Source organism: Myxocyprinus asiaticus, chromosome 3 (assembly GCF_019703515.2).
Source record: "Myxocyprinus asiaticus isolate MX2 ecotype Aquarium Trade chromosome 3, UBuf_Myxa_2, whole genome shotgun sequence".
Lineage (NCBI taxonomy): Eukaryota > Metazoa > Chordata > Actinopteri > Cypriniformes > Catostomidae > Myxocyprinus > Myxocyprinus asiaticus.
Genome location: NC_059346.1, coordinates 61,622,809 through 61,638,343, shown reverse-complemented (window position 1 = coordinate 61,638,343; position 15,535 = coordinate 61,622,809). Strand labels below are relative to the sequence as shown.

The following is a 15,535-nucleotide window of genomic DNA, read 5'->3' as shown; positions in this document are numbered from 1 at the left end:
AATGAAAAAGGCTGCGACCAGAGAGAAAGAAAAAAAAATATATCCACGTTTCCTCCTAATAAACACTAACTTTCTCAAAAGAACGAATCAATGGAGCCAGTATTTTTGTTTATTTGACCGTTTATTTGACTAACGTGCTAAAATAGTAGCCTATCACTAAAAATAAATTTGGGCTTTTAGGGCCACTGTCTTTGTACGTGTTAATAATGTTTATTTATTGACATATATATATATATATATATATATATATATATATATATATATATATAGAAAACGCTTTACCTGAAGGTATTGATTTCTCATATTACAGTTTTTTAAAAGTGCTGCAGTTTTTCCTCAGTTATTTGAGTGTATCTTCCGTCTTGAATATGGATTTACTGGTGTTTTGAAATCACATTGATGGGAAACAATTATAATGCACTCGAATGCTATATTTTGACTAAATATTTGACGAAATTCTCCTACTTTTGATGGAAACATGACAGAAGACGTGCTCAGAATGGATTTGATCTTACGTGATCTTTCCCCGCAGCCGCTTCGGTCATGTAACGTCCGTGTTATCTCAAACAAATCACCAATAGTTGGATAGTTGTATAGAACCTTGTGCGAGTCTGCAGCTGGCTGCATCTCCAACTCACGCGGAAGGTGTCTGTGGCTGTGTCTCGTTTGGAAGTATGCGTCCTCCGGAGGTCGCATTGGTCGGCCGCATACGTCATCGAGGCTGTCTCGTTTCAGAAAAGCGAGTAGGACACTTCGAATGAAGCCTTCGAATACGACCTTCTTTCATGGGAATTCGGAGGATGCATAAAGTGTATCCTTCGTGGGCACTCACAACCCACAATTCTTTGTTTCAACGGAAATGTCTAAAAAACAATATTACGCCAATTTGCCCGTAAATATGATGTTCAAACGCAAGTAATGTTAATTCCCAAGTTTAAGTACCTCAGTAGATGGGTGCAGAGTATATAATATGTATAATTATATTAATATATAATTAAAATAAAGTATTAGACTAAAACTATACCTGTAAAATCTATTTTCTTTTGTCTTTACATCATTATAACTCCACTAAATTTTACCTCATACATTCCCTTCCAGAGGGACTTTGTTACCTTCTCACACAAAGCGCTCGCGCTTGTTAAAGAGTGGCGTGCTGTCATAGCAACCATGTTACGTTCCGTTTCCGTTTGTCCTACGAAGGCTTGTTTAAACGAGACTTGTTTAAATGAGGATGCTTGGTATACCGCAGCCTTCAAAGGACGCGTCCTACCTAGCACGCAGCCTTCGAAACGATACACAGCCTGTGTTTCATATCAATTCCTCTAAACTGGCAACACGTTCGAGTGCAGTTTGGATGCGAGTCGCTAAAATATGGGGCAAACCGCGTCCCACCTCGTACAGTTATTGCTGTCAATTAAAAATAACGTCTTCTGTAAGAAGAATAACATCTGGCTTTCAATGTGTTCATTTAGGTTTATTTATCAAGTCACAAACTCAAACGAGTTTATTCTATTCGTTTGGCTATTGATATAGGAACAGTTGTCATTAAGTAAGTTTCTTTCATAATGTTTACCTATTTTACCGGTATAAAATTTCACACCGGTGTCGTTTTATGTACCGAGTATAACCGGTAACGCAGTATACCGTGGCAAGCCTATTGAACAGTTGTACAGAAAAATAGCGGAAAACATGTGCAAACTTTGTAATCAGAATTTCTGTCCATCCAAAAGAAGGACTGATTTAAACTACCACTGTAAAACTGTTCGCAAAATCATTGCTAGGTGGCCCAATTTTTTTATTTTTTTATTTATTTTTTTGCACCTTTAAGTGTGAAGGGAGAAATGTTAATATTATTAACATTGTCAGTATTATAATTATTATTATTATTTGTACATTTTTAGTTGTGAATGGAAGACAAACAATGCAATTAATTAATTGAAAGCTATATACTTGCGAAGAAATGCTAGAATCAGAATCAGAATCAGCTTTTTGCCAAGTATGCTTACAATAACAAGGAATTTGACTTGGTGACAGGAGCTTCCAGTGTACAACAATACAAAAACAATACAAAAACAGCAGCAAGACATAGATAATAATAAAAAATAATTATACACATACGTACATACACACACACACACACACATACATACACGCATACACATACGTAGTGCAAATCTAATACAAATCTGTTATCTGTTATGTACAGTGCAAAATACAAATCTGTTATGTACATATGCAAATGTTTTTTGTTTTTGTTTTTGTTTTTTTTAAGAGTAATGAAAAGGCAGAAGAGGTTGGATAAATATAAAAAAAGACGAAACTGTGTATTGCACATAGTTATTGCTCAATGGGGCAATTTAACTGTTCAGGAGATGGATAGCCTGAGGGAAAAAACTGTTCCTGTGCCTGACGGTTCTGGTACTCAGAGCTCTGAAGCGTCGGCCAGAAGGCAACAGTTCAAAAAGGTAATGGGCAGGGTGAGTGGGGTCCAGAGTGATTCCAGTCTTTTTCCTCACTCTGGAATTGTATAGTTCTTGAAGGGGGGTTGCAGGGGGCAACCAATAATCCTCTCAGCAGTCCAAACTATCCTTTGTAGTCTTCTGATGTCTGATTTCGTAACTGAACCAAACCAGACAGTTATTGAAATGCAGAGGACAGACTCAATGACTGCTGAGTAGAACTGTATCAGCAGCGCCTATGGCAGGTTGAACTTCCTCAGCTGGCGAAGGAAGTACAATCTCTGCTGGGCCTTTTTCCCAGTGGAGTCAATGTGTGTCTCCCACTTCAGGTCCTGTGAGATGGTAGTGCCCAGGAACCTGAATGACTCCACTGCTGCCACAGTGCTGTTTAGAATGGTGAGGGGGGTCAGTGTTTGGGTGTTCCTCCTAAAGTCCACAATCATCTCCACCGTTTTGAGCGTGTTCAGCTCAAGGTTGTTTTGACTGCTTCAGACAGCAAGCTGTTCAACCTCCCTTCTGTATGCAGACTCTTCATCATCTCGGATGAGGCCGATGACAGGGGTGGCGTCTGCAAACTTCAGGAGCTTGACAGAGGGGTCCTTGGCGATGCAGTCATTAGTGTAGAGGGAGAAGAGTAGTGGGGAGAGCACACATCCCTGGGGGGCACCAGTGCTGATTGTACAGGTGCTGGAAGTGAGTTTCCCATGTCTCACAAGCTGCTGCCTGTCCGTCAGAAAGCTGGTAATCCACTGACAGATAGACATGGGAACAGAGAGTTGGTGTAATTTATTCTGGAGTATAGCTGGGATGATGGTGTTGAAAGCTGAACTGATGTCCACAAAAAGGATCCTTGCATATGTACCTGGTCTGTCCAGATGTTGCAGGATATGATGCAATCCCATGTTGACTGCATCATCCACAGACCTGTTTGCTCGAATATCTGCCTCTTAATAAATTGAAACCATTTACTTCATATTTGTTAATCTTATCTTCTTGAAAATCATAATCATTTGATTTTTTTTAACCCTTCTGAAAAAAAAAACAACAACAATGGAGATGGTGGCGTTAGTCAGTGTTACAATTGAACCAAAAAGTCAGTAGTTGTTGTCTAACAATTGAAGCACCGGTCATGAGCATAATTAAATGTAAATGTATTTATTTTGTCATTATTGTGTGTGACATGCATTTAAATTTAGGAATGGGGGTCAGGGCCGGTGCTATGAAGGGACAATATGAGATAATATTCATTTGCTGTAATATATGGTTGTTGGTCGTGCAGTAGAGTTTACTTCCATAGAGATTATGGTCCAAGATAATAGAGGGCCTAGTCTTCACATAACTTTTAGTTAAATGTTAAATGTACCCAGCAGATAAGTGATGTCTATACCGCATAGAATATACATTTGATAACATAAATATATTTGATATTGATTTAGACTTGATAAATATATATATATATTATTGTAAAAGTTACTTGAAATATTAAAGACAAAAAATATTGTGTGATTTTCAGGGTTTGATGGACTTTGTTGGAAAATCTTTAATTTAATCGGAGATCGGAAAAAGGTATCGGAAAAAGGCAGATTTGAACTCTGGCCGCTTTGGTTGCAAACTGCTTCTTGCAAAAATTAGCTTTGACGCCTTTAGCTTTTGCCTACTGAAATAGTGTGATAACTGAGCCACTTAGCGGTTCAGAGCAGTAAGTGCACAGTTACTGCTGGAATCAGTAAAACAGTAAAAAGGCCATTTTGGACCGTGTGTAGTAGGCATCAGACATTTGGTGAATGGACTGTGGATCTGAGGCTTAGACTAAGCTGTCTGTAACCTAGACCTAACATGAGGCAAGAAAACTATGCTGGCCTAAAAACAGAAAAAAAATTATGATGGGTTTGGAAGTAATGAATTATTCTGTTCTGTTTGTCCTCCAGGTGAACTTGGATTCCTACACCAGGGAACACACTAAAGAGAACTTGCAGAACATCAATCGCTCTTGTTTTGACCTAGCCCAGAGGAGGATATATGGCCTGATGGAGAAGGACTCATACCCTCGATTCTTGTGCTCAGAACTCTACATGGACTTTTTGAACCAAAAGAAGCCCAGCACCACTTCGACATCTTCCTCCTCATAAGACGATACAGAAAGAGAGACTACAAATTAGATTGGGGAGGCTTCTTTCACTTAGTGTTACATTCTCATCAGCCATTCTGTCCATCGATGTGGTGAGAAAGACTTGGACTGAAGGATTTTACAAGGCAGTGTTTACAAATTAAGTAGAGAAGAAAAGATGGTGCAACCCAGCCTTATGGTACTGGACGAGTGGGGTACCACCACGCTGAACAATACTGGTTATTCTCATTTGCATTCAGTTTATTACATTTGTTTTCCTAGTGTACAGGAAAAGATAGATGAGGTTGTTGTCTCATTTAACACAAAAACTGTGGGCTACTGGTTTGCCTTTTCCTCTGATACCCAATCAAGCACTGTCAGTACCACCGGCTTCCCTATGTTCTGTTTTTGTCCATTTCAAACATTTCTAGCAGCAGGAAATCCTGCAGAGCTGGATGTCTGGACCACGAGAAATGTAAATCTCATCCCATCTCTCTACGATCATGCACTTTTTCCAGTGAACCTTTCCTCCATGTCTGTCTACCCATATAAAGCATCATAAAAAACGAATAATTCATGAATAAATGTAGAAATGCTCTAGAGGAATCGACCAAACCTGCGGTAGAAAGCTGGGATGTCAAGCTCTGAGCTAAAAATGGACCATCAGTGGGTCTCTAAAGACTATACTAAGCATGCTTTACTGCGTTCTGTATAACCAATAAGCAATTCATCTTAGCTCCACATTAGGAATGGATGAGACAGTATTCTCAGGACATAATGGCACTCAGCTATATAGCTTTAAGCCTTGATTAACCTTTATTTTTTTTGCTTGTTTTCTGCAATGTTGTTTATCTGGACTTTAGGTTAAATCATGCACTCCATTAATAGGGCACAAGGTCAGTTAGGATCTGTCTCTATATTTGTTAATAAGAAAAACAACCTTCTTATCTTTACAAAAATGTACCTATTTATTTAGGAGTCCCACTGGTTGCATTGTTCATTGAACAAATTCCACCTTTTCCTTTCAATCCAGGTCCTCTGCCGTCCTGATGTAAGTGCAATATGTTTTATTATTATTTTTTTTTAATCTTATGGATGTTTAATTTTTAATGAGAAAGAAAATGAATTGAATGAATTGATTTATTTTATTGTAAAAGTTGTGGAAATTGCTTAAGTTACAATTAATGTAAGAATGTTGGTAGCTGACGTACACACATTATTCTAATTGTGTTTCCCTGGCAGCAGGCAGCCGGGTTAATGGATGTATATATGATTCTTAAGAAAACATGATGAGAAAAAAAAAAGAAAAAAAAAACTAAACAAAAAACAAAACAAACAAACAAAACAAGGTTTTGTGGGTGTACCATGAAACGTGGCTGTACCTGTGTAAATATGTGACCCTCAGAGCTCTAAAATGGCATGTATTGTTATAAATCGAGGCAGAGCGGGTAAGGTTCACCTCTGCCTCGGACATACACTGCTTGTAAGGAGTTTTATTAAATGTGTTTTATTATTTTCAGTGTAAACAAATGAAAAACAAGCACTAAAAAAATAGAGATTTAAAAAAGCCAGTGTCATTGCAAAAGACATAAAAACATCCAACTGGTAAAATTATACATTATTGCCCATTTGTTTTTTCTAAAAACCTAATTTTTCATGATTGCAAGGTGAATTTCACAAAACCTGTCAAGAACATGTCTTTGTCACATTTCACCCCAAAAATCAAAAGAAAAAAAAAAATTATCTTTTACATGAGGATAAAGCTTATTTTTAGTACTGTTACAATTTTTTGCATTGTGACATTTTCATGACAAGCAAATTCTCAAATTTGTATTGTTCTGATTACTGTAATGTGATTAATTAATATATGTAAAATGGAAAAGTGCAGTATTTATAAATCATGGTTGCATTATTCATACATCATTCTTGTTGTACTGTCTTTAATTTATTTTAATTTTAAAGGGGTCATGACATACTGTTTTCCCCCTGAGGTCCACTTATAATGTTAGTAAAGTTTTATTTATTTATTTATTTATTTATTTATTTATTGTCTCTTCACCAAAACAGGGTGAGAAATTTTCATTTATTACAAAATGATGACTGTATTGGTGCACAAAAAAACTTTACTAACATTATAAGTGGACCTCAGGAAAAAAAATTAAATCATAAATTTTTTTTTTTTTTTTTTAATTATATATGTCATCACGTCTTTAAAATTCAATGTAAAATGTTCACTGTTATGATTGGCTAACATCGTGCAGCCCCTTGAATACAGCTACGTATGTTTGAATCTCAATTGGAAGAGAATGAACCAGCTTCACAACAATACAAAATTAAATTTAAAGGTTTACACATCCAACATATTGCCTCCGAATGTATCAAACTGTTCACTCAAGCACAACAGCACCATAAACTATTCATATAAAACAGTCATGACATATGAAACATTCATGAATGGAATTGGTTACTTACGATTTTGCGATCGGGCCCAATAATGTTTTAAACTGCCCCATTTTTAACAACAGTTGCTGAACTTCCTTTGCCAAGCTTGAATTATATTGTGATTTGTTCACAAGCAATCCATTCAAATATGAACCGAAAACACATATAATACACGCTGAAATGAACCGAACATACAGACAATCCACACTATAATGTGCGGAACACACATAATACCATCCACACTCAGACATAATCCAGTGCACAGTGAAAAAAATGACGTTCAGACATATCCTGCGCTGATGCAATCAGAAATGTACAATTAATCGTATTTTAACCACAATCATGGTTTGTGAGCTGGCAAACAGAAATTATAAGCCAGGTAAAGTTGCAAATTGTTGTTCATTTTCATTATAGTCCATGTCTACGGATGATAGACCAAATCACTTCTGTTATCATTTTGAAGCCTATTTTTAACACTCTCTTGAGAAGTTCGCCACTGACCAATCACTGTTTTACTTTCAAGCACAATCTGAAATACATCGATTTTTACGAGTATCATATGTCCGCCACTCTGATCTGTAGTGTGTTACAGATACTCGGAACACACACAAAGTCATTAACCTGTGTTTCAGCGATCCCAGAGCAGTGCTTGATACACATAAAATTAATTCCATCTCATACTCTTTCTATGTGTGTTTTGAACAGAACAACTGCTTTAAGTTCGTTTCGCTTATGTGCGCTGCCCGCAGTTCAGTTGCACATTTGCGTAATTCCAAATTTGTTTGGCCATTATATGTTTCTAAACAAATCTAAATTAACCCAAAGGCACCATGGTTTTATGGAGCGGGGAGGAGATTTCACCATGTACAGTATTAAACAAGGAGCACAAAGCTGTTGTCAACAGGAACAACATACTTTATTCCTTTAGTTTTACGCCAAAAGTAAAGGCTTGAGACCGTGTATCAATGCTGCATGCTAAATTATTACAGAAATATTTTACTGTTGTTTGTTAATATTGTATATTGCAATATAATAATAATGATGATGATAATAATAATAAATAAATAAAATCTCTTAAAGAGAACTCGTGCAAACATCCTACAGCCTACAATCTTTCTATTGGCAGTAAAGCATAGGAAAAACATGACTTAATTTTGGTCAAAAGTAATAATTTATATTTTGTTTATTTATTTTTATTTTTAACACCTTGTTCAACATGAGCTGCTGTTTAATTTAATTTACAATTATGTTTGTTTGTTTTTTCACAATAGATATAGAAGCAGTGGAAACAGTGATTTTCTTTTTTTTCTTTTTCTTTTTTCAAATTGTGCAGCCCTGTAATAAAAGTATTTTTTTTTCAAATGACAGAATAATTGTGATTAATAATTGTGATTAAAATTTAGAGCAAAATAACCGTGATGATCATTTTCATCATTATCGTGCAGCCCTAGGAACTTTGTTAAATTCAGTCACTATTTCCTGATGTTGGGATGCTTCATCAGAGACCAAAGCAGAGACACTGGTCTTCACAGGCACGACATGTCATCTTCCACCATTTGTTCACTATGTACAGGACGCGGTTCTCTCAGCCAATGCGAGCAATGCAATGGAGCAGAACAGACACATTCTTGGAAGTTGAGTTTGTACCACTCTTAAAATACGGAGCACATCGCCCAAAACACATCAGAATGGTTAAAGATGACCATCATGTTTAGCATGTTTACAGCAAGTTGTAAAATGGGGGTCTCCTTTTAAGAGTTATAACTTGACATTGAGTCTTTTAAAAGCACCATGAGATGCATCGTAACATTCAAAGCAGTTCATCTATTGCATGTTTATGTAGAAAATCATTTTAAAATTGTCCAGATGGGCACAAGAAGGTGTCCTGTGGAAGTCCCCTTTGGTGTAGAGGAATGGTAGGCCACCTTTCTGATTGAGCGCCAGTGGGCGGGCCAAGGGTGCGATGGGTTAAAAGTAGAAATTTTATTCCTCATGTCATGACCCCTTTAAATAAAAAAATTTACTGTAAAAATTACTGCATTACAGCAATGAGAATATCATTAAAATCACCACTGAGAACACTGCAGCTGTGAGCGTGCTGTCCCAGATCCTGTTCGCTGCTGCCACACAATGAGGATTAAACAGTGCTTAGTGGTGTGGTGCTAGAGAGAGGGGTGCTATAGAGCTTCCATTTCTGTTTATCCTATGTCTGTAGGTTATTATCATTAACAAAAATGATTACTAAGATGAAAACTAGCAGTGAAAAAAATTTAAATAAATATTTAGTTAACTAAAATAAAAATAAAAATAAAAATGGGAGTTTTCAAAGAAACTAAAAACTAAACTGAAACAATAAATATGCACTACAAAATGAACTAAAACTAAATAGAATCATGGAGAAAATTACTTTAGTTTTCATTTTTCAATCGTTGTATGATCAGATTTAAATAATAAAGTGTTTTCCTCAAAAAGAAGCCATGTGGTTGACATGAGAAAACAACCAATCACAGTTTGCCTGCAAACATGATGTTTAGAGGGATGTAAATCTGGGGGAGGGGCTCTGGACACCAGAATAAACCAGCATGCGAGAAAGCGAGAAATTATATTTTGCTTAAATTAAATTTCTATTTTCAGGACATTTTAGATAATCCAATCATAATTTACTCTCCAAATAATGGTCGAATTGGCCATCAGGAGGTGTGTGATTTTTCCCAGTGGTGGTTTTTGCACATTATGAAAATCAATAAATAATAAATTAATTAAAAAATAGCTAATTAAACAAGAGCGTGAGACCTGAAAGCATGTGTCTAACTCCAACCCTTATATATACACTGATGATCCAAAACATTATGACCTTTCACAGGTGAAGCAAATAATGTTGATCATCTCCTAACAAGGCCACATGTCAAGGTCTGGATAGATTAGATGGTAAGCAAACAGTCAGTTCTCGTGGTCAACGTGTTGAATGCAGGAGAAATGGGCAGGAGTAAAGACCTAAGCGACTTTGACAAGGGCTAAATTGGGCCAGACAACTGGGTGAGAGCATCACTGAAACGGCTAGGCTTGTCATACAGTGGTCCGAGGAGGGACAAACCACAAACCGGCGACAGGGTGTTAGGCGGCAAAGGCTCATCGATGCGAGAGGGCAACGAAGGCTATACCGTCTGATCTGAACTGACAGAAGGTCTACTGTGGCAAAAGTCACAGAAGATTTTAATGATGGTTACAGGAGGAATGTGTCACAACACACAGTGCATCACACCCTGCTGCATATGGGGCTGTATAGCCACATACTGGTCAGAGTGCCTGTGATGACCCCTGTCCACCTTCAAAAGCACCTAAAATGGGCACGTGAGTGCCGGAACTGGACCATAGAGCAGTGAAAGAAGGTCGCCTGGTCCGATGAGTCCCATTTTCTTTTACATCACGTGGACAGTGTGCGCCGTTTACCTGGGGAATTTATGGCACCAGGATACACTGTGGGAAGATGACAAGCAGGCGGAGGGAGTGTGATGCTCTGGGCAATGATTTGCTGGGAAACCCTGGGTCCGGCCATTCATATGGACGTCAATTTTACACATACCACCTACCTCAACATCACTGCAGACCAGGTACACCCCTTCATGGCAATGGTATTCCCTGATGGCAGTGGTCTTTTTCAGCAGGACAATGTGCCCTGCCCACATTGTTTGCTCAGGAATGGTTTGAGGAACATGATGAAGAGTTCAAGGTGTCGCCCTGCCCTCCAAATTCCCCAGATCTCAATCTGATTGAGCATCTGTGGGATGTGCTGGACCAACAAGTCCAATCCATGGCGGCTCAACCTCACAACTTACAGGACATGAAGGATCTGCTGCTAATATCTTGGTGCCAGATACTACAGGAGACACCTTCAGGGGTTTTGTAGAGTCCATGCCTCGATGGGTCAGCGCTGTTTTGGCACTGATGTGCTATATATATTATACTGTATATACAGTATAAATACAATACTTGTGAGTTTGGCCCCATGAAACTCTTTGTAATTTCTCTTTGTAATATGTAAAATTTTCCCAGGATTTCTCAATAAGAACTGAGGATCACACAAATCCCATAATGAGCTTGTGTTGTGTATGAGCTTTAATTTCAGGCTTTGCTTCTTTTAAAATATTAACACTGCAAATAGCAGCAATTAAGTGCACTCTTCAGCGAGTTGCTAAGGAAACATTGCCTTCCCTGCCAGTCACTACTGAAAGCTTGGAGTCATAGTTCCCTCTGCCAACCAGTGTTGGGCATATTTCTCAAAAAATAATTCACTATAGATTACTAATTACTTCTCTAAAATTGCAATAATATTACTTTACTGATTACTTAATGGGGAAAGTAATCAGAAAGTTAACTTTCAAGTTATTTTCTTAAAAACCTGTCAATACTGCAAAAAATACAAACATGACACAATGTTCTTTCAGTACTTTAATATTGACTGAAAACAATAAAAAAATATAGCTGCAAGCAGCAATTATGAGGCCAAGCAAAGAAATAGCAAGGACTGCACAACACTAAGCACAACCCAAAGAACACATATGACACACCGAAAAAACACACACAGCAATACAAGTCAACTGTATTGGATTTAAACCTACACCTTTCCTGTCCACAGGTCAGTGCACAACCCACTGCGCTACACATCCACAACAATGACAGTCAACAAAGGGCATACCAATCTTAGTGGAATCACAGCCAAGCATTACAGTCATCATTTTCAACTTCATATTCATGTGAATTTTCAACAAAGATCAAAATCTAAATTTGATTGGGAAAAACCCATCAACTGTTCAGTGAGCCCTATACAAATAGTCACAGATTTTTTAGAAAACAACTGCTCAACTGTTCTTGGCTGGACCTGAGCTTACAACCTCTTGAACCATGTTGGGCCTCATGTATTCAGATAGAAGACAAAGGCAGGCCTAACACAGTCTTAAAAACATAACTCAAGGCCCCACCTTCTAAGTCATACATTTTACTGATAAAAATCACGCCAAAATCAAACAAAGGGAGTCCAAAACAGACTACAGATCCATGAAGCCTTGTTCACTAAAGGATCGAGCTCTCAACTCCTATTGGATGAGGCACACAACAGAACGTCCCTCAAACATGACATCATCAGGAGTTGAAATAATTCTGAAATGCGTCCAGAATTTGCTTCCAGCGACTTTGTTCATCGAATATAGACGTAGCTTTTTTTGCTGCTCTCCGGTGCAACCTCGTGGCACAAGGAAGTAATGTCCGACTTGAAACTGTAGCCATACAATCTCCATCTCGCTGGACGAGTTGAGATTACTCTGTGTTCAACCAAACACTCTAACGGATCCAAAGGAGACCGCCGAGCAATTCGCATCTTCATCCGTTTGCCTACAGAAGTGAAGAGATTAAAGATTTCTCTTCCATCTTCAATCAAGTCGACATTTCTGAGTTCTCCGCCAGCCCGCCGAGAATCAACAGCCGTACCGCCCGCCGACAATCAACAGCCGTACCGCCCGCCGACAGAGCGAGGAAACGGCCTCCCGTCATCACACGAGCCTCAAGGAACCGGTTCAAAGTTAAAGGACGGAGTTAAACACATTCTACCTGTGTCATCATGCAATACAAGTAAAAGGTTTACGTCTGGGCAGAGATAGAATATTATAGCGTGTTATTCTTGTGTTTCAAGGTTTTTGCTTGTACAGTTTATGGACCGCCATGTCCGCTCATTATTAATACTCAGGGTATTAATTATCACAAATTTGTTTTGCTGTATTGTGGTCCAACCAAATTGGATTGTGCTATTTCGCCATCGCGGGTGAGACAGAAACTGAGTTCATCCATTAAAGAGTCAAATAACGCAGGACTTTTATGAGCCCCGCTCGTAAAACTGCGTCTCTGAGTGATGAACACAGCTGCTTTCTCTCCCGCTATCTCGAAATCAGCTTTAGGGCTGTCACTTAATCATCTCTCTCTCTCTCTCTCTCTCTCTCTCTTACTAATCACACACACACTGTCACACACACACACCTTATGTGTTATAAGATTATTTTGATTCCATAGCTAATCATATCACTGTTTAGTTTGTAGTTGTAAGTCGGAAGTTTATTGACTGCATTGTATTAATTATTAATTGATATTACTGCATAAATAAACTTTGTTTATATTACAAAGAGAAGTGTTTTGGTTTGTTTTGCATATGCCTGTGTCATGCTGACGGGATGTCAGTGCTCGGATTCAAACCTTCATTCATTGTTTTTTCCCGAAAATCGATATTCTTCGGATGCCGATTTTCCTAAGAAAACAATCTAATATTGAGACTGTTTTACTATTTGGTTATTAGTCCTTAATTCCAGGGTGGTGCCCCGTCAATGTTAATCCTTATTAATATTCTATTGATTTTTGATAATTGACTATTATCTTTGATGATTGTTGAATTTGAATGATCAATAAGCTAGTGTTAATTTTAATTAATGTTTCATCGATGTTAACAATTAACGATTATCTTTGATAATTGTTGATTTTAAAGGATTAAAAAAAGCTAACATTGATTCTCATCAATGTTCTATTGATTTTAATAATTAGTAATTATCTTTGATAATTATTAATTATTGCTAATAAACAAACTTGCTCCTAAACGTAGCACACTACATTTACTGGAGCCCCATATGAGGTTTTAACGAGTTAGATCCAATTAATTAATTAAAATATTAATTAATAACTACAGAAATAATCATTAATTATTTCTGATAGTAACACTGATCTAAACAACCAGTAAAGCCCTACAACCATATCCCAATGCATTAACCACTAGGCCACTCAGTTGGCTCATTTCAACAGTGCCAAAGAGACATTCCAGGCTGAGAGCAAAAACAATCGCTGAGAAAATCTCATTGTTTGAGCTGTGGTTTTGAATTCTAACAGGAATTGTGCAATTTAGTACAGCCTACATAGTAGTAGCATGCACAACATGAAGACTCAGAGGTCAACAGAAGTACATATTTTAAAACCATCCTTTACTGGATTTGAACTTGCAAACATTTGAACCATAATCCAATATTTTAACTACTGAGCCACTCTGTTAACACATCTCAACATTGCCAAAAAGACATGACAAGTTTAGAGTGAGCAAACAAAAGTGTTTTAAGGCATGCTAACCGATTAGCATGCTTACCAATCAGCAGGCTAAGATAATTTTTCCTATGGATAGCATTGTGATCCAATAGACTTAAAAGATAGACTACCCTACAGTTAGCATGCTAACCAGTTAACATGCTTAGCTATCATAGCATGTAACATGATAACCATGCTAAACAGACGATTTTATTTTGAACTACAGGTGACGCTGGGGCTGGGCAATATGACGATATACAGGTGCATCTCAATAAATTAGAATGTCGTGGAAAAGTTCATTTATTTCAGTAATTCAACTCAAATTGTGAAACTCGTGTATTAAATAAATTCAATGCACACAGACTGAAGTAGTTTAAGTCTTTGGTTCTTTTAATTGTGATGATTTTGGCTCACATTTAACAAAAACCCACAAATTCACTACTCAAAAAATTAGAATACATTATAAGACCAATAAAAAAAACATTTTTAGTGAATTGTTGGCCTTCTGGAAAGTATGTTCATTTACTGTATATGTACTCAATACTTGGTGATCAGTTTGTGGCACTGCCGAGGTGGTATGGAAGCCCAGGTTTCTTTGACAGTGGCCTTCAGCTCATCTGCATTTTTTGGTCTTGTTTCTCATTTTCCTCTTGACAATACTCAGGTCTGGTGAGTTTGCTGGCCAGTCAAGCACACCAACACCATGGTCATTTAACCAACTTTTGGTGCTTTTGGCAGTGTGGGCAGGTGCCAAATCCTGCTGGAAAATGAAATCAGCATCTTTAAAAAGCTGGTCAGCAGAAGGAAGCATGAAGTGCTCCAAAATGTCTTGGTAAACGGGTGCAGTGACTTTGGCTTTCAAAAAACACAATGGACCAACACCAGCAGATGACATTGCACCCCAAATCATCACAGACTGTGGAAATTTAACACTGGACTTCAAGCAACTTGGGCTATGAGCTTCTTCACCCTTCCTCCAGACTCTAGGACCTTGGTTTCCAAATTAAATACAAAACTTGCTCTCATCTGAAAAGAGGACTTTGGAACACTGGGCAACAGTCCAGTTCTTCTTCTCCTTAGCCCAGGTAAGACGCCTCTGACGTTGTCTGTGGTTCAGGAGTGGCTTAACAAGAGGAATACGACAACTGTAGCCAAATTCCTTGACACATCTGTGTGTGGTGGCTCTTGATGCCTTGACCCCAGCCTCAGTCCATTCCTTGTGAAGTTCACCCAAATTCTTGAATCGATTTTGCTTGACAATCCTCATAAGGCTGCGGTTCTCTCGGTTGGTTGTGCATCTTTTTCTTCCACACTTTTTCTTTCCACTCAACTTTGTTAACGTGCTTGGATACAACACTCTATGAACAGCCAGCTTCTTTGGCAATGAATGTTTGTGGCTTACCCTCCTTGTGAAGGG

The 15,535-nt window shown here is 37.9% G+C and overlaps 1 pseudogene; it reads left to right on the top strand.

The window, feature by feature from the left end:
- Positions 1 to 6,489, top strand: part of LOC127426432 (regulator of G-protein signaling 3-like) — a 57,328-nt pseudogene extending 50,839 nt beyond the window's left edge.
- Positions 6,490 to 15,535: the final 9,046 nt, after the last annotated feature.